The following is a 23,533-nucleotide window of genomic DNA, read 5'->3' on the forward strand; positions in this document are numbered from 1 at the left end:
TTACCCATGCTCTGAACTTGTGCACTGTGCTCCAGGTCCCCATATTTCAACCTGTGCACTGTGCTCCAAGTTCAAGTACTCTGACCCTGTTCAATGTACTCCAGGTTCCCACACTCTGAACCTGTGCGCTCTGCTCCATTTACCCATGCTCTGAACCTGTGTGTTTCAGGTTCCATAATTCAACCTGTGCACTCTGCTCAAGGTTCAAACACTCTGAACCTTTGCACTGTATTCCAGTTTCCCAAACTCTGAACCTGTGCACTATGGCCCAGGTTCACACGCTCTGAATGTGTGCACTGTGTTCCAGTGTCCCACACTGCAACCTGTGCAGTGTGCTCCAAGTTTCCATAATCTGAACCTGTGTAGTGTGCTCCAGATTCCCATGTTCTGAACCTGTGCACTGTGCTCCAGGTTCCCACATTTCAACTTCTGCACTCTGCTCCAGATTCCCACATTGCCACTTGTGTACTCTGCTCCAGGTTACCATGGACTGAACCTAGGCACTGTGTTCCAGGTTCCCACACTCCAACCTGTGCAGTGTGCTCCAGGTTCCCAATGCTCTGAACATGTGACCTGTGCTCCAGGTTCCCATGTTCTGAACCTAGGCACTATGTTTCAGGTTTCCCTGCTCTGAACCTGTGCACTGTACTCCAGGTACCCATTCTCTGAACCTGTGCATGTGTTCCAGGATCCCATATTTTAACTTGTGCACTGTGCTTCAGGATCTAAAATTCTGAACCTGTGCACTGTACTCCAGGTTCCCACACTCTGAACCTGTGTGCTGTGCTCCAGGGTTTCATGCTCTGATTCTGTGCACTGTGTTCAAGGTTCCCACACTGCAACCTGTGCATGTGCTCCAGGATACCATATTTCAATATGTGCACTGTGCTCCAGGTTCAAAAATTCTGCACCTGTATACTGTATTCCAGATTCCCACACTCTGAACCTGTGCACTGTACTCCAGGTTCCCATAATCTGAAACCTGTGCACTGTAGTCCAGGTTACCATGCTCTGAACCTGTGCAATTTACTCAATGTTCCCACACTGCAACCTGTGCAGTATGCTCCAGGTTCCAAGGCTCTGAACCTATGCAGTGTTGTCTAGGTTCCCATTTTCTGAACTTGTGCACTGTGCTCCAGGTTCCCACACTGCAACCTTTGTAGTGTGTTCCAGTTTCCCACAAGTTGAACCTGTGCACAGTGCTCCATGTTCCAATGTTCTGAACCTGTACACTGTGCTCCAGGTTCCCACATTTCAATCTGTGCACTGTGCTCCAAGTTCCAAAATGAATTACGTGTGGTGTGTTCAAGAGTCCCACATTTCGACCTGTGCAATGTGCTCCAGGTATGCATGATCTGAACCTGTTCACTGAGCTCCAGGTTCCCATGCTCTGAACCTGTGAAGTGTGCACCAGGTTTCCGTAATTCAAGCTGTGCACTCTGTTCCAAATTCCCAGGCTCTTAACCTGTACACCCTGTTCCAGGTTCCCACAGTGCAGCCTGTGCAGTATTCTTTGTTTCCACTCTCTGTTCCTGTGTACCGTGCTCCAGATTCCCATGCTCTGAACTTGTGCACTGTGCTCCAAGTTCCCATAACTGAACCTGTGCACTGTGCTACAGGTTCCCATATTTCAACCTGTGCACTGTGCTTCAGGTTCCCACACTGAAATCTGTGAAGTGTGCTCCAGATTCCCACATGTCAACTTGTGAACTGTGCTTGAGGTTCCCATGTTTGAATCTGTGCACTATGTTCCAGGTTCCTTTGCAGTGTGCTCCAAGTTCCAATGCTCTCAACCTGTGCAGTGTGCTCCGGGTTTCTAGGCTCTGAACCTGTGCAGTGTAATCCAGGGTCCCATGTTCTGAACCTGTGAACTGTGCCCAGGTTCCCACACTGAAACCTGTGCTCTGTGTCCCATTTTACCTGAGTCTGAATCTGTGCAGTGTGCTTCAAGTACCCTCACAGCAACTTATGCACTGTGTTCTAGGTTCCCATTTTCTGATCCTGTACAATGTGCTCCAGCTTCCCAAATTGCAACTTGTGCTGTGTGCTCATGGTTCCCATGCTCTGAATCTGTGCAGTTTCCTCCAATTTCTCCTAAACTGAACCTGGCACTGTGCTCCAGGTTCCCACATTTCATCATGTATACTGTGATCCAGGTTCCCTCACCGTGAACCTGTGCACTGTGTTCAAGGTACCCACTCTACATCCTGTGCAGTGTGCACCATATTTTCCATGCTCTGAACCTTTGCAGTGTGCTCCAAGTTGCCATGTTCTGAACCTGTGCACTGTGCTCCAGGTACCCATGCTCTAAACTTGTGCAGCGTGTTTCAGGTTCCATATTTCAACCTGTGCACTGTGCTCAAGCTTCAAACACTCTGAACCTGTGCACTGTACTCCAGGTTCCCAAACTCTGAACCTGTGCACTATGGCCCAGGTTCCCATGCTCTGAACATGTGCACTATGTTCCAATGTCCCACACTGCAACCTGTGCAGTGTGCTCCAAGTTTCCATAATCTGAACCTGTGCAATGTTATTGGTGAAATTATTAAGGCCACTCCACATAGTTAAAAGGAAGATTTATTTAGTGGGTAACTTACAAATGAAGGGATAGGTAGGTGGCAGGTTCTGGAAAAGATGCAGCGCAGTCCAGCGATGTTCTCTGGAGAACTCCCCTTGGTCTACCTCTAGTGTCCAGGTCCAGGAAACAAGAGAGCTGGTGCATCAAGATCTCAGGTCTTCAGGGCCCTCCCTTAGCCCCACCTTGTAAGAGTGATAGTTACCGAAGCCTCAATGGGGGTTGGAACTTCCAGACCAAAATTGGAATGGCTACCCACTATATCTCCCCCTTTTTGTCTAAATAAGAAGGTTTTAACTTAATACAAGACTATATACAAAGGAATGGTTATCAAATATTGTCCAGGAGTAATGAGGGATAATGACCTAGATAAGATGGAACTACAATCAATGCAAACAATATCAAGCAAGAAACACATACTAAAATCCAGAGAAGTCTAGAGTGTAGGTAAATGGTATGTTACTGGCTACCCACTACACAATGTGCTCCAGGTTCCCATGTTATGGACCTGTGCACTGTGCTCCAGGTTCCCATGCCCTGAGCTGTACACTGTGCTCCAGGTTCCCATGCTCTGAAACTGTCTACTGTGCTCCAGTTATCCATGCTATAAACCCATGCAATGTTTTCCAGGTTCCCACATTTCAACTTGTGTGCTTTCCTCCAGGTTCCCACACTCTGAACCTGTGCACTGTGTTTCATGTTCCCACACTGCAACCAAGCAGTGTGCTCCTGGTTCCAAAGCTCTGAACCTGTGCATTGTGTTCAAAGTTCCATTACTCTGAACCTGTGCAGTGTATTCCAGGTTCCCATGCTCTGAATCTCTGCAGTGTGTTCCAGGTTCCCACACTACAACCTGTGCAGTGTGCTCCAGGTTCCCATACTCTGAACCTGTAAAGTGTGCTCCAGGGTCCAATGTTCTGAACTTGTGCATTGTGTTTAAGACTCCAACACTGCAACTGGTACACTGTTGCCCAGGTTCCCTTAGTCTGTACTTGTGCAATATGCTCCAGGTTCCCATATTATGAACCTGTGTAATGTGCTCCAGTTTCCCACACTGCAACTTGTGCTGTGTGCTCAGGATTCCCATGATCTGAACCTTTGCACTCTGTTCCATGTTCCCATAATCTGAACCTGTGCACTGAGCTCCAGGTTACCACACTGCAACCTGTGAAGTGTCCTTCAGGTTCCAACACTCTGGATCTGTGCACTGTTTCCATGTTCCCATGCTCTGAACCTGTGTACTGTGTTTCAGGTTCTGACAATGTAACCTGTGCAGTGTGCTCCTGATTCCCACACACTGAACCTGTGCACTGTGCTCCATGTTCCCATGCTCTGAACCTGTGCACTGTACTCGAGTTTCCCACACTGCAACCTGTGCAGTATGCTCCAAGTTCCAATGCTCTGAATCTGTGCAGTGTCCTCCAGATTCCCATGTTCTGAACCTGTACACTTTGCTCCACATTCCCACTCTGCAACCTGTACAGTGTGCTACAGGTTCCCATGCTCTGAACCTGTGCAGTGTGCTCCAGGTCCCCATGTTCTGAACCTTTGAACTGTTCTCCAGGTTCTCACATTTCAAGTTGTGTACTGTGCTCCAGGTTCCTACACTGCAACCTGTGCAGTCGGCTCCAGGTTCCCAAGCTCTGAACCTCTGCACTGTGCAGCAAGTTCCCATGACCTGCGCCTGTGCACTGTGCTTCAGGTTCCCTCAATGCAACATGGGTAGTATGCTCCAGGTTCCCAAGCTCTGAACCTGTGCACTGTGCTCCATGTTTCCATATTTGGAACCTGTGCACTGTGCTACAGGTTCCCATATTTTAACCTGTGCACTGTGCTCCATGTTCCCACACTGCAACGTCTGCCATGTGCTCCAGGTTCCCATATTCTGTACCTGTGCAATTGCTCCAGTTTTCCACACTGCAACTTGAGCTGTGTGCTTAGGATTCCAATGCTCTGAACCTGTGCACTATGCTCCATGTTCCCATAATCTGAACCTGTGCACTGAGCTCCAGGTTCACACACTGCAACCTGTGCAGTGTGATTAGCATTCCAAAATTCTGAATTGTGTTCTGTCATCCAGGTTCCCACTCTATGAACCTGTCCTCTGTGATCCAGGTTCCCATGCTCTGAACCTATGCAGTCTGTTCAAGGTACCCACACTACAACTTGTGCAGTGTGCTCCATGTTTTCACTCTCTGAACCTTTGCAGTGTGCTGCAGGTTCCCATGCTTGTCACCTGTGACTGTGCTCCAGGTTCCCATGTTCTGAACCTGTGAACTGTTCTCCAGGTTCCAACATTTCAACTTGTGCACTGTGCTCCATGTTCCTACTTTGCAACATGTGCTTTGTGCTCCAGGTTCCCAAGCTCTGAAACTGCACTGTGCTGCAGGTTGCCATGCTTTGCACCTGTGCACTATGATCCTGGTTCCCATGCTCTGAACCTGTGCACTGTGCTCCAGGTGTGCAGTGTGCTCCTGGTTTCCATATTTCAACCTGTGTGCTGTACTCCTGTTCTGATATTCTGAACCTGTGCACTGCGCTACAGGTTCCCATGTACTGAACCTGTGCACTGTGCTCCAGGTTCCCACATATCAACCTGTGCACTATGCTCCAGATTCACATGCTTTGAACCTCTGCACTATGCTCCAGGTTCCCATGCTCTGAACCTGTGCAGTGTGCTCCAGGTTCCAATGCTCTGAACCTGTGTAGTATGATCCAGTTATCCATGCTGGCAACCTGTGCAATGTTTTCCAGGTTCCCACATTTCATCCTTTGCACTGTACTCCAGGTGCCCACACAGCAAGCTGTGCAGTGTGCTCCAGGTTCCCATGTTATGAACCTGTGCATTGTGCTCCTGGTTTCATGTTCTTAACCTGTGCTTTGTGCTCCTGGTTCCCATGTTCTAATCCTGTGCACTATGCTCTAGTTTCCCACACTGTAACCTGTGGACGGTTTTCCAGGTTTCATCGTTCTGAACCTGTGCAGTTTACTCCAGGTTCCCATGTTCTGAACCAGTGCAGTTTCCTCCAGGTTCCCACACTGCAACCTGTGCAGTGTGCTGCAGGTTTCCATGCTCTGAACCTTTGCACTGTGCTACAAGTTTCCATGTTCTGAACCTGTGTACTGTGCTACAAGTTCCCTCATATCAATCTGTGAACTGTGCTCCAGTTTCCCATGCTCTGAACCTGTGCAGTGTGCTCCAGGTTCCCATGTTCTTTAACAGTAAACTGTGCTGCAGGTTCCCACACTGCAACCTGTGCAGTGTGCTTCGGGTTTCCATGCTCTGAACCTGTGCGTTGTGCTCTAGGTTCCCTTGTTCTGATCCTGTGCACTGTGCTACCTGTTCCTACATTTCAACCTGTGCACTGTGCTCCAGGTTCTCATACTGCACCCTGTGTAGTGTGCTCCAGATTCCAACATATCAACCTGTGAACTATGCTGGAGGTCCTCATGTTTGAACCTGTGCACTATGTTCCAGGTTCCCATGATATGAACTTATGCAGCGTACTCCAGGTTCCCATGTTCTGAACCTGGGAACTGTGCTGCAGGTTCATACACTGCATCCTGTTCAGTGTGCTCCAGGTTTCCAAGCTCTGAATCTGTGCAATGTGTTCCAGGATACCACACTACATTCTGTGCAGTGTGCTCCATGTTCCCATGCTCTAAACCTGTGCAGAGTGCTCCACATTCCTAAGCTCTGAACCTGTGCAGTGTGCTTCAGGGTTCCATGTTCTGAACCTGTGAACTGTGCCCAGGTTCCCACACTGCAACTTGTGCACTGTGCCCCATGCGACCTCGGTCTGAACCTGTACATTGTTTTTCAGGTTGCCACACAGCAAACTATTCAGTGTGCTCCAGGATCACATGCTGTGATCCTGTGCATTGTGCTCCAGGTTCCCATATTTCAACCTGTGCCCTATGCTCCATGTTCCCACACTGCAACCTCTGCAGTATGCTCCAGATTCCCAAATATCAACCTGTGCACTGTGCTCCAGTTTCCCATTCTTTGAACCTGTGCACTATTCACCAGGTTCCCATGCTCTAAACCTGTGCATTGTGCTCCATGTCCCCATATTATGAACCTGTGCACCATGCTCTAGGTCCCCATATTTCAACCTGTGCACTATGCTCCAGGTTCCCACACTCTGAACCTGTGCACTCTGTTCCAGGTGTCCACACAGCAAGCTGTTCAGTGTGCTCCAGGTTCCCATGCTCTGATCCTGTGCATTGTGCTCCAGATTTCATGCTCTGAACCTGTGCACTGTGCTTGAAGTTACCTTGTTCTGAACCTGTGCAGTGTGCTCCAGGTTCCTGTGCTCTGATACTGTGCATTGTGCTCAAGTTTCCCATATTCTGAACATGTGCACTGTGCTCCAGTTTCCCACACTGCAACCTGTGGATGGTGCTCCATGTTCCCTTGGTGTGAACCTGTGCAGTGTGTTCTAGATTCCCATGTTCTGAACCTTTGCTCATTGCTCCAGGTTCCCACATTTCAAGCTGTGCAGTATGTTCTCAGTTCCCACACTGCAACCTGTGCACTGTGCTCCATGTTCCTACACTGCAACCTCTGCTGTGTGCTCCAGATTTCCACATATCAACCTGTGCACTCTGCTCCAAATTTCCATGCTTTGAACCAGTATACTGTGCTTCAGGTTCCCATGTTCTTAACCTGCACAGCATAATTCTGGTTCCCATGTTCTGAACCTGTGCAGTGTTCTCTGGGTTCCCACACTGCAACCTGTGCAGTGTACCCACAGTTTTCAAGTTCTGAACCTTTGCACTGTGCTTTAAGTTCCAATAATTTGAACCTGTGCATTGTGCTCCAGGTTCCCACACTCTGCACCTGTGCATTGTGCTCCATGTTCCCATGCTCTGAAACTGTGCACTGTACTTGAATTTCCCACACTGCAACCTGTGCAGTATGCTCCAAGTTCCAATGTGCTGAATCTGTGCAGTGTCCTCCTGATTTCCATGTTCTGAACCTGTGCACTGTGCTCCAGGTACCATGCTCTGAACCTGTGCAGTGTGCCCCAGGTTCCCACATTTCATCCTTTGCACTGTGATCCAAGTTCCCATGCAGTGAACCTGTGCACTAAGTTCAAGTACCCACACTACAACTCAAGCAGTATACTCCATGTTTTCATGATCTGAACCTTTGCAATGTGCTCCAGGTTCCCATGCTCTGAATCTTTGAATTGTGCTCCAGATTCCCACATTTCAAGTTGTGCACTATACTCCACGTTCCTACACTGCAACCTGTGCATTCTGCTCCAGGTTCCCAAGCTCTGAACCTCTGCACTGTGCAGCAGGTTCCCAAGACCTGCACCTGTTCAATATGATTCTTGTTCCCTCAATGTAACATGCGTAGTGTGCTCCAGTTTCCCATGCTCTCAACCTGTACACTCTGCTCCACGTTCCCATATTCTGAACGTGTGCACTGTGCTACAGGTTCCCATATTTTAACCTGTGCACTGTGCTCCATGTTCCCACACTGCAATGTCTGCCATGTGTTCCAGATTTCCACATATCAATTTGTGCACTGTGCTCAGGGTCCCCGTGCTTTGAATCTTTCACTGTCCTCCAGGTTCCCATGTTGTGAACCTGTGCACTGTTCTCCAGGTTCCCACACTGCAACCAGTGCAGTGTGCTCAGGGTTCTCAAGTTCTGAACCTTTGCACTGTACTCCAAGTTCTAATAATTTGAACCTGTGCACTGTGCTCAAGGTTCCCACTGTGCAACCTTTGCAGTGTGCTCTAGGTTCCCATGATTTGCGACTGCGTACTGTGTTGCAGGGTCCCATGATCTGAACCTGTGCACTGTGCTCAAGTTCCCATGTTCTGAACTTGTGCACTGTGCTACAACTTCACACATTTCAGTCTATGCACTGTGCTCCAGATTTCCACACTGCAACCTGTGCAGTGTGCTCCATATTCCTACATATCAGCCTGTGAATTGTTCTCCAGGTTCCCATGCTTTGAATCTGTACACTGTGTTCCAGGTTCCCATGCTCTGAACCTGTGCAGTTTGCTCCAGGTTCCCATGTTCTGAACCTGTGCACTGTGCTTCAGGTTTCTACACAGCAAGCTTTTCAGTGTGCTCAGGGTTTTCTAGTTCTGAACCTGTTTACTGTGCTGAAGGTTCCCACACTGCAACCTATGCAATGGGCTCCAGGTTACCATGCTCTGAATATCTGCAGTGTGTTCCAGTTTCCCACACTACAACCTATGCAGTGTGTTCCAGGTTCCCATGTTATGAACCTGTGCAGTGTGCTCCAGGTTCCCACGTTTAGAACCTGTGCACTGTGCTACAGGATCCCGTACTTCAACCTGTGCACTGTGATCCATGTTCCCACACTGTAATCTCTGCAGTGTGTTCCAGATTCCCACATATCAACCTGTGCAATGTGTCCTGGTACCCCTGCTATGAACCTGTGCAGTGTGCTCCAGGTTCCCATGTTTTGAACCTGTGTACTGTGCTCCAGCTCCCAACATTGCAACCTGCAGTGTGCTCAAGGTTTCCATGCTCTGAATCTGTGCACTGTGTTCCAGGTTCCCACATTACAACCCGTGCAGTGTGTTCCAGATTTCCACACACTGAACCTGTGCAGTGTGCTCCAGGTTTCCATGCTTTGAACCTGTGCAGTATGCTCCAGGTTCCAATGCTCTGAACCTGTGTACTGTGATCCTGTTATCCATGCTCTGAATCCATGCAAATGTGTTCCAATTTCTGACATTTCAATCTCTGCACTGTGCTCTAGGTTCCGACACTCTGAACCTGTGCACTGTCTTCCAGGTGCCCACACAGCAAGCTGTGCAGTGTGCTCCAGGTTCCCATGTTCTGGTCCTGTGCACTATGCTCCAGGTTACCACACTGCAACCTGTGGACAATACTCCAGGTTCCCTCGGTCTGAACTTGTGCAATGTGCTCCAGGTTCCCATGTTCTGAACCTGTGCAGTGTTCTCCAGATTCCCACAGTGCAACCTGTGTAGTGTGCTCAGGGTTTACAAGTTCTGAACCTGTGTACTATCCTCCAAGTTTCCATAATCTGAACCTCTGCACTGTGCTCCAAGTTTCCATGCTCTGAACCTGTGCAGTGTTCTCCAAGTTCTCATTAGCTGAACCTGTGCAGTGTGCTCTAGGGTACCATGTTCTGAACCTGTGCATTGTGCCTCAGGTTCCCACCCTGCAATCTGTGCACTGTGCCCCAGGTTCCCTTGGTCTGAACCTGTGTAATGTGCTCTGGGTTCCCAAGCTCAGAACCTATGCACTGTGCTCCGGTTTCCCTTGGTCTGAACTTGTTCAGTGTGCTCCAGTTTCCCAGGTTCTGAACCCGTGGAGATTGCTGCATGTTCCCACACTGCAACCTGTGCACTATGCTCAAGGTTCCCTCAGTCTGTACCTGTGAAGTATGTTCCAGGTTCCCATATTCTGACCTGTGTGATGTGCTGCAGTTTTCCATACTGCAATTTTTTCTGTGTGTTCAGGATTCCCATGCTCTGAACCTGTGCACTGTGCTCCACATTCCCATAATCTGAACCAGTGCTCTGTCCTCCAGGTTCCCACACTCTGAACCTGTGCAGTGTGCTCCAGGTTCCCATGCTCTGTACCTGTGCACTGTCCTTGAAGTTCCCACACTGCAACTTGTGCAGTGTGCTCCATATTCCCACATATCTACCTGTGAACTGTGCTCAAGGTTCCCATGATTTGAATCTGTGCACTATGTTCCAGGTTCCCATGCTCTGAACCTGTTCAGTGTGTTCCAGAGTCCCATGTTCTGAACCTGTACACTGTGCCTCAGGTTCCCGCACTGCAACCTGTGCATTCTTCCCCAGATTCCCTTGGTCTCTACTTGTGCAGTGTGCTCCACATTTCCACATTCTGAACTTGTGCATTTTGCTACAAGTTGCCATTTTAACCTGTGCACTGTGCTTCAGGTTCTCACTCTGCAACCTTTGAAATGTGCTCCAGATTCTCACATATTCTCATATATTCTCAAGCTGTGAACTGTACTCCAGGATCCCATGCTATGAATCTGTGCACTATGTTCCAGGTTCCCATGCTCTGAACCTGTGTAGTGTGCTCCAGGTTCCCATGTTCTGAAACTCTGCATTGTGCTGCAGGTCCCATGCTGCAACCTGTGCGGTGTCGTCCAGGTTCCCAAGCTCTGTACCTGTGCACTGTTCTCCAGGTTCCCATGCTCTGAACCTGTGCAGTGTGCTTTAGGTACCATGTTCTGAACCTGTGCACTGTGCCCCAGGTTCCCTCGGTCTGAATTTGTGTAGTGTGCTCTAGGTTCCCAAGCTCTGAACCTGTGCACTGTGCTCTAGTTTCCCTTGGTCTGAACTTGTGCAGTGTGCTCCTCATTCCCATAATCTGAAACTGTGCAGTGTTCTCCAGATTTCCACACTGCAACCTGTGCAGTATGCTCAGTGTTACCATGTTCTGAACCTGTGCACTATGTTGCAGGTTCCCATGATCTGAACCTGTGCTCTCTGCTCCAGGTTCCCACACTTCAACTTTTACACTCTGCTCCAAATTCCCACACTAAAACCTGTGCAGTGTGCTCCAGATTCCCACATTTCAACCTGTGCACTGTGCTCCAGGTTCCCATGCACTGAACTTATGCTCCAGGTTCTCTGATCTGAACCTGTGCACTGTGCTCCAAGTTCCAACATTCCAATCTGTACACTCTGCTCCAGATTGCCACACTGCAACCTGTGCAGTGTGCTGCAGGTTCCCATGCTCTAATCCTCTGAACTGAGCCCAGGTTCCCTTCATCTGAACCTGTGCACTATAATCCAGGTTCCCATGATCTGAACTTGTGCACTGTGCTTCAAATACCCATGTGCTGAACCTATGCAATATGCTCCAGGTTTCCATATTTCAACCTGTGCACTGTACTCCAGGTTTCCACACTCTGATCCTGTGCACTGTACTCTATGTTCCCAAACTCTAACCTTGTGCACTGTGCTCCAGTTCCCATGCTATGAACCTGTGCACTGTATTCCATGTTAACACAGTGCAATGTGTGCAATGTGCTCCAGGTTCCCATGCTCTAAACCTGTGCAATGTGCTCCAGGTTCCCATATTCTGAACCTGTGCACTGTGCTGTAGGTTTCCATGTTCTGAAACTGTGTATTGTGCTCCAGGTTCCCTCATTGCAACCTGTGAAGTATGCTCTCCAGATTCCCATATTTCAACCAGTGTACTGTGCTCCAGATACCCATGTTTTCAACCTGTGCAATATGCTCCAGTTCCTATGCACTGAACGTGTGCATTGTGCTCCATGTTCTGAACCTGAGCACTGTGCTGCAGGTTCTCACACTCTGAACCTGTGCTCTGTCCTCCAGGTTCTCACACTCTGAACCTATGCTCTGTGCTCAGAGTTCCCATGTTCTGAACCAATGCACATTGTTCCAGGTTTCCACACTGCAACCTGTGCAATGTGCTCCAGGTTGTCACATTGCAACCTGTACATTATGCTCCAGGTTCCTATCATCTGAACCTGTGCACTGTGCTCCAGGTATCATGCCCTGAACCTGTGCATTGTGTTCCTGGTTCCCACACTCTGATCGGGTGCACTGTACTCCAGCTTCCCACACTCTGAACCTGTGCACTGTGTTCCAGGTTTCCATGTTCTGAACCATTGCACTGTGCTCCAGGTTTCCATATTTCAACCTATGCAGTGTACCCCAGGTTCTCACATTGCAACCTGAGCAGTGTACTCCAGGTTCCTATGCTCTGAACCTCTGCATTTTGCTCCAGGTTCCCATGTTCTGAACTTGTGCACTGTGATCCACATTTCCATGCTGTGAACCTGTGCACTGAGCTCTAGGTATCCATGCTCCGAACCTGTGCAGTATCCTCCGCATTTCCATATTATAACCTTAGCACTGTGCTCCAGGTTGCCACACTATGAACCTATGCAGTGGACTCCAGGATCACACACTCTGAACCTGTGCACTATGGTACAGGTTCTCACACTGTGTACCTGTGCACTGTGTTCCAGGTTCCCATACTGCAACCTGTATAATGTGCTCTTTGTTCTCATGCTCTGAACCTGTACACTGTGATCTAGGTTTCCATGCTTTGACCTGTGCACTGTGGTCCAGATACCCATGCTCTGAACCAGTGCAGTGTTCTCCAGGTTCCCATATTTCAACCTGTGCACTGTGTTCCAGTCTCCCACACTCTGAGCCTGTGCATGTGCTCCAGGTTCCTAAACTCTGAACCTGTACACTGTGTTCCAGGTTCCCACCCTGCATACTGTGCTGTATGCCTCAGGTCCTCTCCCTCTGAACTGTTGCATTGTGTTCTAGGTTCCTATGCTCTGAACTTGTACACTGTACTCGAGGTTCCCACACTGAAACCTGTGCAGCATGCTCCAGGTTTGAATGCTCTGAAGCTGTGCAGTGTCCTCCAAGATCCCATATTCTAAACCTGTGCATTGGGCTCCAGTTACCCATACTCTGATCCTGTACAATGTGCTCCAGGTTCCCACATTTCAACCTGTGCACTGTGCTCCAGGTTCCCACACTCTGAACCTGTGCAATGTGCTCCAGTTACCTATGCTCTGAACCTGTGCACTGTACTACAGGTTTCTACACTCTGAACCTGTGCACTATGCTACAGGTTCCCATATTTCAACCTATGCACTGTGATGCATGTTCCCACACTGTAATATCTGCAGTGTGTTCCAGATTCCCACATATCAACCCGTGCAATGTGCTCCTGGTACCCATGCTCTGAACCTGTGTACTGGGCTCCAGCTCCCAACATTGCAACCTGTATAGTGTGCTCGAGATTTCCATGCTCTGAATCTGTGCACTGTATTTCAGGTTCCCACATTACAACCTGTGCAGTGTGTTCCAGGTTTCCACACACTGAACCTGTGCACTGTGCTTCAGGTTTCCATGCTTTGAACCTGTGCAGTGTGCTCCAGGTTCCAATGCTCTGAACCTGTGTGCTGTGATTCTGTTATCCATGCTCTGAATCCATGCAAATGTGTTCCAGTTTCTGACATTTCAACCTCTGCACTGTGCTCTAGGTTCCAACACTCTGAACCTGTGCACTGTCTTCCAGGTGCCCACACAGCAAACTGTGCAATGTGCTCCAGGTTCCCATGTTCTGAACCTGTGCACTCTGCTCCAAGTTTCATGCTCTGAACCTGTGCACTGTGTTCCAAGTTCCCTTGCTCTGAACCTGTGCAGTGTCCTTCAGGTTTCCATTCTCTGAACCTGTGCATTGTGCTCCAGGTTCCCATGTTCTGATCCTGTGCACTATGCTCCAGGTTCCCACACTGCAACCTGTGGACAGTACTCCAGGTTCCCTCGGTTCAAACCTGTGCAATGTGCTCCAGGTTTCCAAGCTCTGAACCTTTGCAGTGTGTTCCAGGTTCCCATGCTCTGAACCTTTGCATTGTGTTCCTGTTTCACACTTTTCAACTTGTACACTGTACTCCAGGTTTCTACACTGAAACCTCTGCAGTATGCTCCAGATTCCCTCATTTCAACCTGTACACTGTGCTCCAGGTTCCCATGATCTGAATCTGTGCCCTCTGCTCCAAGTTCCCACATTCCAACCTGTGCACTGTGCTTGTGGTTCCCACACTGCAACCTGTGCACTGTGCTCCAGTTTCTCATGCTCTGAACCTGTGCACTGTGCTCGAGTTACCTATGCTCTGAACCTGTGTACCAAATTTCCACACTGCAACCTGTGCAGTGTGCTCCATGTTTTCATTCTCCGAACATGTGCACTGTGCCTCAGGTTCCCATTCTCTGAATCAGTGCACTGTGTACCAGGTTCCTACACTGGAACCTGCGCAGTATGCTCAAGGTTCCCATCTTCTGAACCTGTGCATTGCGCTCCCTGATCATGGATTTTGAATCTGTGCACTGTGTTCCAGGTTACCACACTACAACCTGCGCAGTGTGCTCTAGGTTCACATGCTCTGAACCTGTGCACTATGTTCCAGTTTCCCACATTTCAACTGGTTCACTTTCCTCACAGTTTCCACACTGCAACCTCTGCAGCGTGCTCCAGATTCCCTCATTTCAACCTGTGCACTGTGCTCCAGGTTCCCATGCACTGAACCTAAGCACTGTGTGCTGTGGGATGTTCTGTATGGCAAATGTGTTGCTCTGATTGGTCAATAAATAAAACACTGATTGGCCCATGGCTAGGCAGGAAGTATAGGTGGGACTAACAGAGAGGAGAAAAGAAAGAACAGGAAGGCAGAAGGAGGCACTGCCAGCCGCCACCATGACAAGCAGCATGTGAAGATGCCGGTAAGCAATGAGCCACGTGGCAAGGTATAGATTTATGGAAATGGATTAATTTAAGCTATAAGAACAGTTAGTAAGAAGCCTGCCACAGCCATACAGTTTGTAAGCAATGTAAGTCTCTGTGTTTACTTGGTTGGGTCTGAGTGGCTATGGGACTGGTGGGTGAGGGAGATTTGTCCTGACTGTGGGCCAGGCAGGAAAACTCTAGCTACAACTGTGCTCCAGGTTCCCATGCTCTGAACCTGTGTCCTCTGTTCCAAGTTTCCACATACCAACCTGTGCACTCTGCTCATGGTCTCTGATGGATTCACAATGAGCCCCCATGATTGGGCATGTCTGTCAGACCTAGACACTTCCGCCTAGCCAGTTCCAGCGTTTCACGTGACCAGGACCCCGTGGCTTTGCATGGTTGCCTAAAAGCACGCACCACAACCATGTGATCTACATGCATGCATGGAGTAGCCACATAAACCTGTGTACACATAGCTATAAGCCAGCACCATATTCCCAGCTTCCTTCTTTATGTACCTGTCCTTCCACAGGCCTGAGCACACCTGTCTCTCTTTCTCTTATCTTAATAAAACCCTTGTTAATGGATTCTGTTGTGTTTCGTGACATTTCCTCGCAGGGTAAAAGTGCCGCCAAATAACTAACATCTGGTGTCATGACTATGTGGGCTCTGCTCCACATAAACCAGGTACTCTGCTCCATACACGACAGACCACTGTCCATTTGCCTGGCTGCATGAGAATTCCATGCAACACTGCTTCTCTGATTGGTGAGTCCCCCACTTTTTGGCCAGTGTAAATGGTTTCCTGAATCTGTGAGAATGACGGTTGAGAGTACAGTGCCTCACTAAGTATTCTTGAAACCGGGGAACCCCCAGCCATGGTCTTTATTGGCTACGGTCGGCTCCTATCACAGGCCTAAATTTCTAGCCATCTCCCACGTCTGCAGCCTGAGATATTCCTCGCGGTTGGACCACCACCGTTGGGTGTGATCTGGGGGCTGTGTGAGGGTGACACATTTTTCTGGCTTGACGAAGCGGTAGACACTGTCTGGATTCCTGGGGATTCCTTGCCTCATGCAGCAGGGCAGGGGCTGCATTTTGGCTGACAAGCCATCTAGCAGCCTGTGCCCGGTATCCGTCCTTGGCCTTGGGGATACCTGGGGCCTTTGCTCCGGATCATGTTTGTTTTTTTTTATTTTTCTGCCTCTCTGCTGCAGACATGGGAAATAAGGCTTCCAACCCTATTAGTCCTTCCTCTCCCTTAGGGTGTCTTCTTGAAGCTTTAAAACCTCTCAGCTTAATGCCTACCTTAAAGATTCCTAAGCTGATCTGTCTCTGTACTAAGAGATGGCCCAAATATGCTTTAGAAAATAACAAAAAATGGGCACTGAGCAGCTCCTTAGATCCTGATATTTTATGGGAGTTATCTAATTTCTGCCAGTGAACAGGCAAATGGAAAGAGTTACCCTATAATGTGGTGGTATTGTGTTCCCCAAAATATTGTGCTCCCTAATAAACTTAAATGGGGTAAGAGACAGAACAGTCACTAGATACAAAGGCTAGAAAATGGTGGCACTCACATCTTTAATGCTAGCATTCCAGAGGCAGAAATCCATGTGTTCATGGATACAGCCAAGCATGGTGACTCACACCTTTAATCCTAGAAAGTGAGCCTTTAATCCCAGGGAGTGGTGGTAGAAAGCAGAAAGGTATATAAGGCATGAGGACCAGAAACTAGAAGCATTTGGCCTGGTTAAGCATTGTGGCTGGTTAAGCTTTTAGGCTTTTGAGAGCAGCAGTTCAGCTGAGATCCAATCTGTATGAGGACTCAGAGGCATCCAGTCTGAGGAAACAGGATCAGCTGAGGACCTGGCGAGACCTTCTTAGATTCCTGCTACACTATATCATAGCTTTCTTCTTTCTCAGTGCTAAACCCTCTCTTTTGGATTCCTTCTCTCCTGCTCATATGCTCCTAGCTATGCCTAAACCGGAGTGCTGTGGATATTGTTCTATATAAATAAAACACTGATGGCCAGTAACCAGGCAGGAAGTAGGTGACCAGGCAGGAAGTAGGTGGGACAAGGAGAGAGGAGAATTCTGGGAAGCGGAAGGCTGAGGGGAGACACTGCAGCCACTGCCAGGAGAAGCAGCATGTGAAGATGCCGGTAAGCCACCAGCCACGTGGCAAGGTATAGATTTATAGAAATGGGTTAATTTAAGATAAAAAACAATTAGCAAGAAGCCTGCCACGGCCATACAGTTTATAAGTGATATAAGCGTCTGAGTGATTATTTTATAAGTGAATTGTGGGACTGCGGGGCTTGGGGAACCTGGAGAGAAGCCCTCCAGCAACACCGGAGGATTCTCTGACTCCAGAATGTCTGACTCTAGATCCTGCTAATGAACCTCCACCTCCTATCCAACCTCTGACTCCCACCCCTCTCCTAGGGTGCCTGTTCCTTCAGCTCTCTTCTGGATTCTTCTTCCTCTAAAGCCAATCCTTCCTTGGTAAGAGCTGTTCCTCCCTCGGCAGCGGCCGTTTCCAAAGGCCCTGCCCTGGCTCCAACCTTCACTCCTCCTCCTACCCATTCTCAACTGCTAAAGTGCCTGATTCCAGCCATCCAAACCCATCCACTGTTCTCCCTTTGTGAGAGGTGGCTGGTGTGGATAGACTGATTAAAGTTCATGTTTCATTCTCTCTCACAGAACTCTCTCAGATAGAAACTAAGCTGGGTTCTTATACTTCTAATTCTGCTTCCTTTATTAAATATATTACTCAGTATTATAGTCTCACCTTTCATGATATATCCATGATACTTTCTAATAATTTACTCCCTGAGGAGCACAGGCAAGTATGGGAACAGACTAGGACCCATGCAGACGAGGTTCACCAGACTAACCCCTCACATCCTCCAGGAGCTGAGGCAGTTCCTAACCAAGAACCACACTGGGACTATAACACCCAGGGTGGCCCTCTAGCCAGAGATAGGTTTATTACCTATCTCCTGACAGGCCTACATAAGGCTGCCCTAAAACCAGTAAACTACAAAAAACTAAAAATGATAATTCAGGATAAGGATGAAAATCTGTCTCACTTCTTAGAGCAGCTCACCAAGGCTCTACTTCAGTTCACTAGCTTAGACCCAGAGAGCCCTGAGGGCAGGCAGCTCCTAATGACCCACTTTGTCTCACAGAGCTTCCCCGACATTAGGGATAAACTTAAACATTTAGAGAACGGCCCTCTGACCCCACAGGCAGATAGATGAGCTGGTGATAGCATTTAAGGTGTACCATGGGAGAGATGAGAAGGCCCAAAAAAGGAACTGCTGGATACTGGCAAACACCATCCATCTGGCTCCCCAAAAGTCATCTGGTCCCTGTTTCAAGTGCAGGAAAGAAGGCCATTGGGCCCAGGCTTGCACCACTGCCCCATAAAGTGCACCAACACAAGGCCTTGTCTAAAATGTTGCCAAAAGGATCACTGGTCAGTTGACTGTCCTAATGTCCCAAGCGACATAGGAACACCAGACGAAGACCACCCTCTGGCTGACTTTCTAGGCTTGGCCCACAGTGAGGACTGATGCTGCCCGGTTCCCACCCCGGCCACTCCCATCTCACACAGGGAACCTGTCGCGACCACCTCGACCAGCAAGGAAAACGCAACACCAAGCTCTTCTTCAAGCTGTTTATTCAGGCCGTTAGGAGGCATCTTCTTTTTTTTTTCGGAGGAGCTCAGTCCCAACCTTATATAGGTCCTGCTCCACCAACCTCCTTACGCCACGTGGGGCTATCGAATTGGTACACGTTTGCCTGAGCAAACCATGTCATAAAAGCCAAGCCAAATATGGAGTTGTTTTTCTCCAACTGTCCCACCGGCGAGAAGGTGGGGACAGGATGTAAGCGCCATTTTGAGGTGCGGCTACACGCAGCTCTCTACAGGAACCAAGGGTAATAATAGAAGTAAATGGACGCCCCATCTCATTCCTTTTGGACACTGGAGCTACCTACTCTGTCCCAAGAGAGTTTTGGGGGCCCACCTCTCCTCGTCTCCCTATTGTTGGGGTTGGGGACAGCCTTACCTGCCTCATCAGACACCACCACTTAATTGCATTTTCAGAGGCATCCCTCTCACACACACATTCTCAGTGGTGCCAAGCTGCCCTGTACCTTTAATGGGAAGGGATCTTCTAGCTAAGGTAGGAGCATCCATTTCTTTTGCTCCACACATTCGCCTCATCCCAAACATGCCAGCAGCTCCTCTCCTTCTCCTAGTCACTCACTCTACTGACTCTAACAGTTCTTTCCCCTAGCCAGCCTCTCAGGTAGACCCAGAACTCTGGGATACCTAAAACACTTCTATTGCTAGACACCATCTGCCTATTATTATCCAGCTACAAAACCCTACCAGATATATTACCCAAGCTCAGTACTCTCTCTCACTCCAGAGCCTAAGAGGACTTAAGCCTATCATTTCTGACCTCCTTAGGAAAAAGCTGCTCCATCTAATCTCTTCACCTTTTAACACCCCCATACTTGCAGTTAAAAAGTCTAATGGAACCTACTGCCTGGCTCAAGACCTCCGGCTCATTAACTCTGCAGTGGTCTCCCTCCATCCTTTAGTGCCTAACCCTTATACTCTCCTGTCCACTATCCCTTCGGGAACCTCTCACTTCTCAGTTCTAGATCTCAAAGACACTTTCTTTACTATTCCTCTCAGTCCTCAGTCTCAAAATATCTTTGTTTTCACCTGGACTGACCCTGGCACTCACCTGTCCACACAGCTGACTGCTGTGGGATGTTCTGTATGTCCTGTGGGAGCCTGTTTTGGGGTTCCTTGTGGCTTTACCCAGCAGGTCCGCATAGAGGATGATTAGGACCACAGGCCTGAGTGCAGGTGTCTGAGATGATCTGCACTTGGCTGTGCTGGGGGATGGTCTGTATGTCAAGTTGTTCTGATTGGTCAATAAATAAAACCTGATTGGCCATGGCTAGGCAGGAAGTATAGGCGGAACTAACAGAGAGGAGAAATAAAAGAACAGGAAGGCAGGAGTCACCACCTGGAGCCTCTGCCAGGACAGGGAAGATGTAAAGTACTGGTAAGTCACGAGCCACGTGACAAGGTATAGATTTATAGAAATGGACTAATTTAAGATATAAGAACAGTTAGCAAGAAGCCTGCCATGGCCATACAGCTTGTAAGCAATAGAAGTCTCTGTGTTTCCTTGGTTGGGTGTGAGCAGCTGTGGGACTGGCGGGTGAGGGAGATTTGTCCTGACTGTGGGCAAGGCAGGAAAACTCTAGCTACACTGCACAGCTGACCTGGACTGTTCTGCCACAGAGATTCAGAGACAGTCCACACCTATTTGGCCAGGCTCTGGCCTCTGACCTGCTTTCTCTGCCTCTCCCTGGCTCTAAAAATAAAACAGTATGTAGATAATATTTTACTCCATAGCCTGTCCTTACAGTTTAGCCAAACTAACACCTCTGCTCTCCTAAATTTCTTATCCAGCCAAGGTTACAGGGTATCTCCTTTTAAAGTTCAGCTCTCAACTCCCCAGGTCACCTATTTGGGTCTATCCATTACTCCACCCCATAAGGCTATTACTGTAGACAGGAAGTGTCTAATCCAGTCTCTTACAGTCCCTTCTACTAAACAGGAGATTCTGTCTTTCCTAGGAATAGCTGGCTTCCTACGGTCTTGGGTTCCATCTTTTTCTCTCCTTGCTCACCCCTTATATGAGGCCGCTCAGGGCTCGCCACATGAGCCCCTCCTCCATCCTGTCACTAAACCTTTCCAAAAGCTCCAACAGGCTCTTCTTCAGGCCCCAGTGCTTCATCTTTCAGACTTAACCCATCCCTTCTCCCTCTATGTAGCAGAGAAGGAGGGATTTGCCCTGGGAACTCTAGGGCATCAGCTGGGATCCGTGTTTGCACCTGTAGCCTATCTGCAAAGAAGTTAGACCTTACCAGTCAGGGCTGGGCACCTTGCATCTGTGCCTTAGCAGCTGCAGAGCTCCTTATTCAGGAATCAAAGAAGCTAAGCTTTGAGTCATCCATTACTGTTTTCTCTCATCATAATCTGTCCCATCTCTTAGCTTATAAAGGCTTACAAACTTTACCTCCTTCCTGGCTTTTTTCTCTCCAGGTGGCATTACTAGAGGATACCATACTTACTTTCTGGACTTGTCTACCTCTTAATATTTCAAGCCTCCTCCCTCAACCTAATGCTGACTATTCTCCTTCTCATTCCTGCACTGAAACCTTAGAGGAACTGTTAACTCACCCTTCACACATACAGGGGGGCACATTGCCTCAGGCTACTTATACCTGGTACACAGATGGCAGCTCCTTCCTATATGAAGGGACCCATAAGGTGGGTTATGCCATAGTGTCAGATACTGAGATAATAGAGGCACAGGCATTACCCCCACACACGACTAAACAACAGCCTGAGCTGATAGCTCTCACCCGTGCCTTCCAATTGGCACAGGGACAATCTTTAAATGTTTACACAAACTCCAAATATGCTTTTCATATTCTCCTGTCTAACACTGCTATTTGGAGGGAGCATGGCCTTCTCACAGCAAAAGGGGGATCCATATCTAACTCAGGCCAAATAATGGCCATGCTGGAGGCTTCCCACCTCCCTAAGGCTATAGGAATTGTCCACTGCTGGTCTCATCAGACTGATAGCTCCATCATCTCTAGGGGAAACAACCGGGCTGACCAGGCAGCCAGGACAGCAGCCCTCCAGGGCCAAGTCTCACCTCACCCACCACAGGGAATCCATACAGTACAGTCTACACCCTCACAGGGAACTCCAGACACTAGACAAATTCTTTCCTATCTACATCAGCTCTTTCATCCTAATAATCTTGCTCTGTCTCAGTTTCTAAAAGCTCACTTGCAGCCCACCTCTGAGGACTTACAGTTCTTAAGAACTATTACTGCCTCTTGTGAGATCTGCCAAAAAACAGATCCCAATACCAAGTACAGGAGTCAGCCTCCCCCCCGCCCCAGGCTAGAGGTTCCCTTCCAGGGACTGACAGCCACTCAATTTTACCCATGTGCCCACCATCAGGGAAGTTAAATATCTCCTCATGATGGTGGACTCATTTTCAAATTGGGTGGAGGCATATCTGCTTTCTAATAAGCAGGCTCAGACAGTTGCAGACCTCCTCCTCTGAGAAATTATTCCTTGGTTTGGGGTTCCTGCTTCTCTTCAGTCTGACAATGGCCTGGAGTTCACCTCTCAGATTTCTCAGACACTAGCTAAGGCTCTAAACATTCCTTGGCATTTTCATATCCCATACCATCCTCAATCCTCAGGAAAGGTGGAGTGTACCAACCGGTCTTTAAAAACTATTCTTACTAAGATCTCACAGGAACTTTACCTTGACTGGGTAAGATTATTGCCTCTAGCTCTTCTCAGACTCAGGGCTCTTCCTAAAAAGCCTCTTTCAGTTTTTCTGTTTGAACTAATGTATAGTAGGCCAGTTCTAACACCAGGTCTTTTATCCAACCCTCCAACTATTCCATATAGCCTGTTAAGTCCCCTTTTATGTCACCTAAGGTCTATCCTATGGAGCTACACATACTGTTCATTACCTCAGCCATGTGACAATAATTGTCCACCTCCAATCCACATCGGGGATCAGGTTCCTCTTTCCTCCAGGCCAGTGCCCTTCACCCCTTCCCCCTAAGTGGCAGGGACCCTTCAAGGTAGTTCTTGTGACTCATACAGCTGCTAAACTCGAGGGCTTTCCTCACTGGGTCCACCTGTCTCATCTAAAACCTTTTATCTCACCTCCATCCCAGAAAAATCTCCCTTCATATACAGTAAAACAAACAGGGCCTTGTACTCTCAAGCTCCAGAGGACATCAGGATCCACTGCCTTGTCACCAATTCCAGAGGAATAAGGTATCACCCCTTCCTTTCCCAACTAGGGCCACACAGAGCTGGAGGCAAAAGGACCATCAGAAATATCCAGGTGGTAAGGAAAAATGTAATACAACAGTCTATCATTGTTCAATACTCAGCAACTGATCACCTGCATTTCCTAAATGCTAAACTAATGAAGGAAACAGGTGCCTTAAATAAACTACCTCTAATAAGGCTTGTCTCAGATAAAAATTAAGCAGAGTACTAAGGCCAGATCTACCTCAAATAAATGTCACATGTCTCCATCTGGGCAGGCCAGATCTACGCATACTCAGATAAATGCCAACTCCAAAATAAAATAATAATGATTCTTTTGTTTCTAAGCTTTTTCTATGTCACCAGTATGTTGTCAGACAAAAGGTTACCATCCATACCACGAAGGATGGACAGCTGCAGAATAAGGGGGTGGCAGAACTTCATTCCAGGACCCCCATCATCATCCCAGGACTTCACAAGCTATCCTCCCCATTTCCCCCAAGAGACAACCGATGTCCACTATTCAGCTGGAAGCAGTGTTTGAGAGAAACAATACCCCATACCCACTCAACCACATTTTTTTCTTTTTTAAAAAAGAAGAGTCAGGGATGATAGATTCACAACACACCCACACGGTTGGGCATGTCCGGTGGACCTAGACATTTCTGCCTAGCCAGTTCCGGGTCAAAATAGCCATTTCTGGGTCAAAACGTCTTGCGTGACCAGGACCCCATGGCTTTGCATGG

The sequence above is a fragment of the Peromyscus leucopus genome, chromosome 4 (assembly GCF_004664715.2).
Source record: "Peromyscus leucopus breed LL Stock chromosome 4, UCI_PerLeu_2.1, whole genome shotgun sequence".
Classification (NCBI taxonomy): domain Eukaryota; kingdom Metazoa; phylum Chordata; class Mammalia; order Rodentia; family Cricetidae; genus Peromyscus; species Peromyscus leucopus.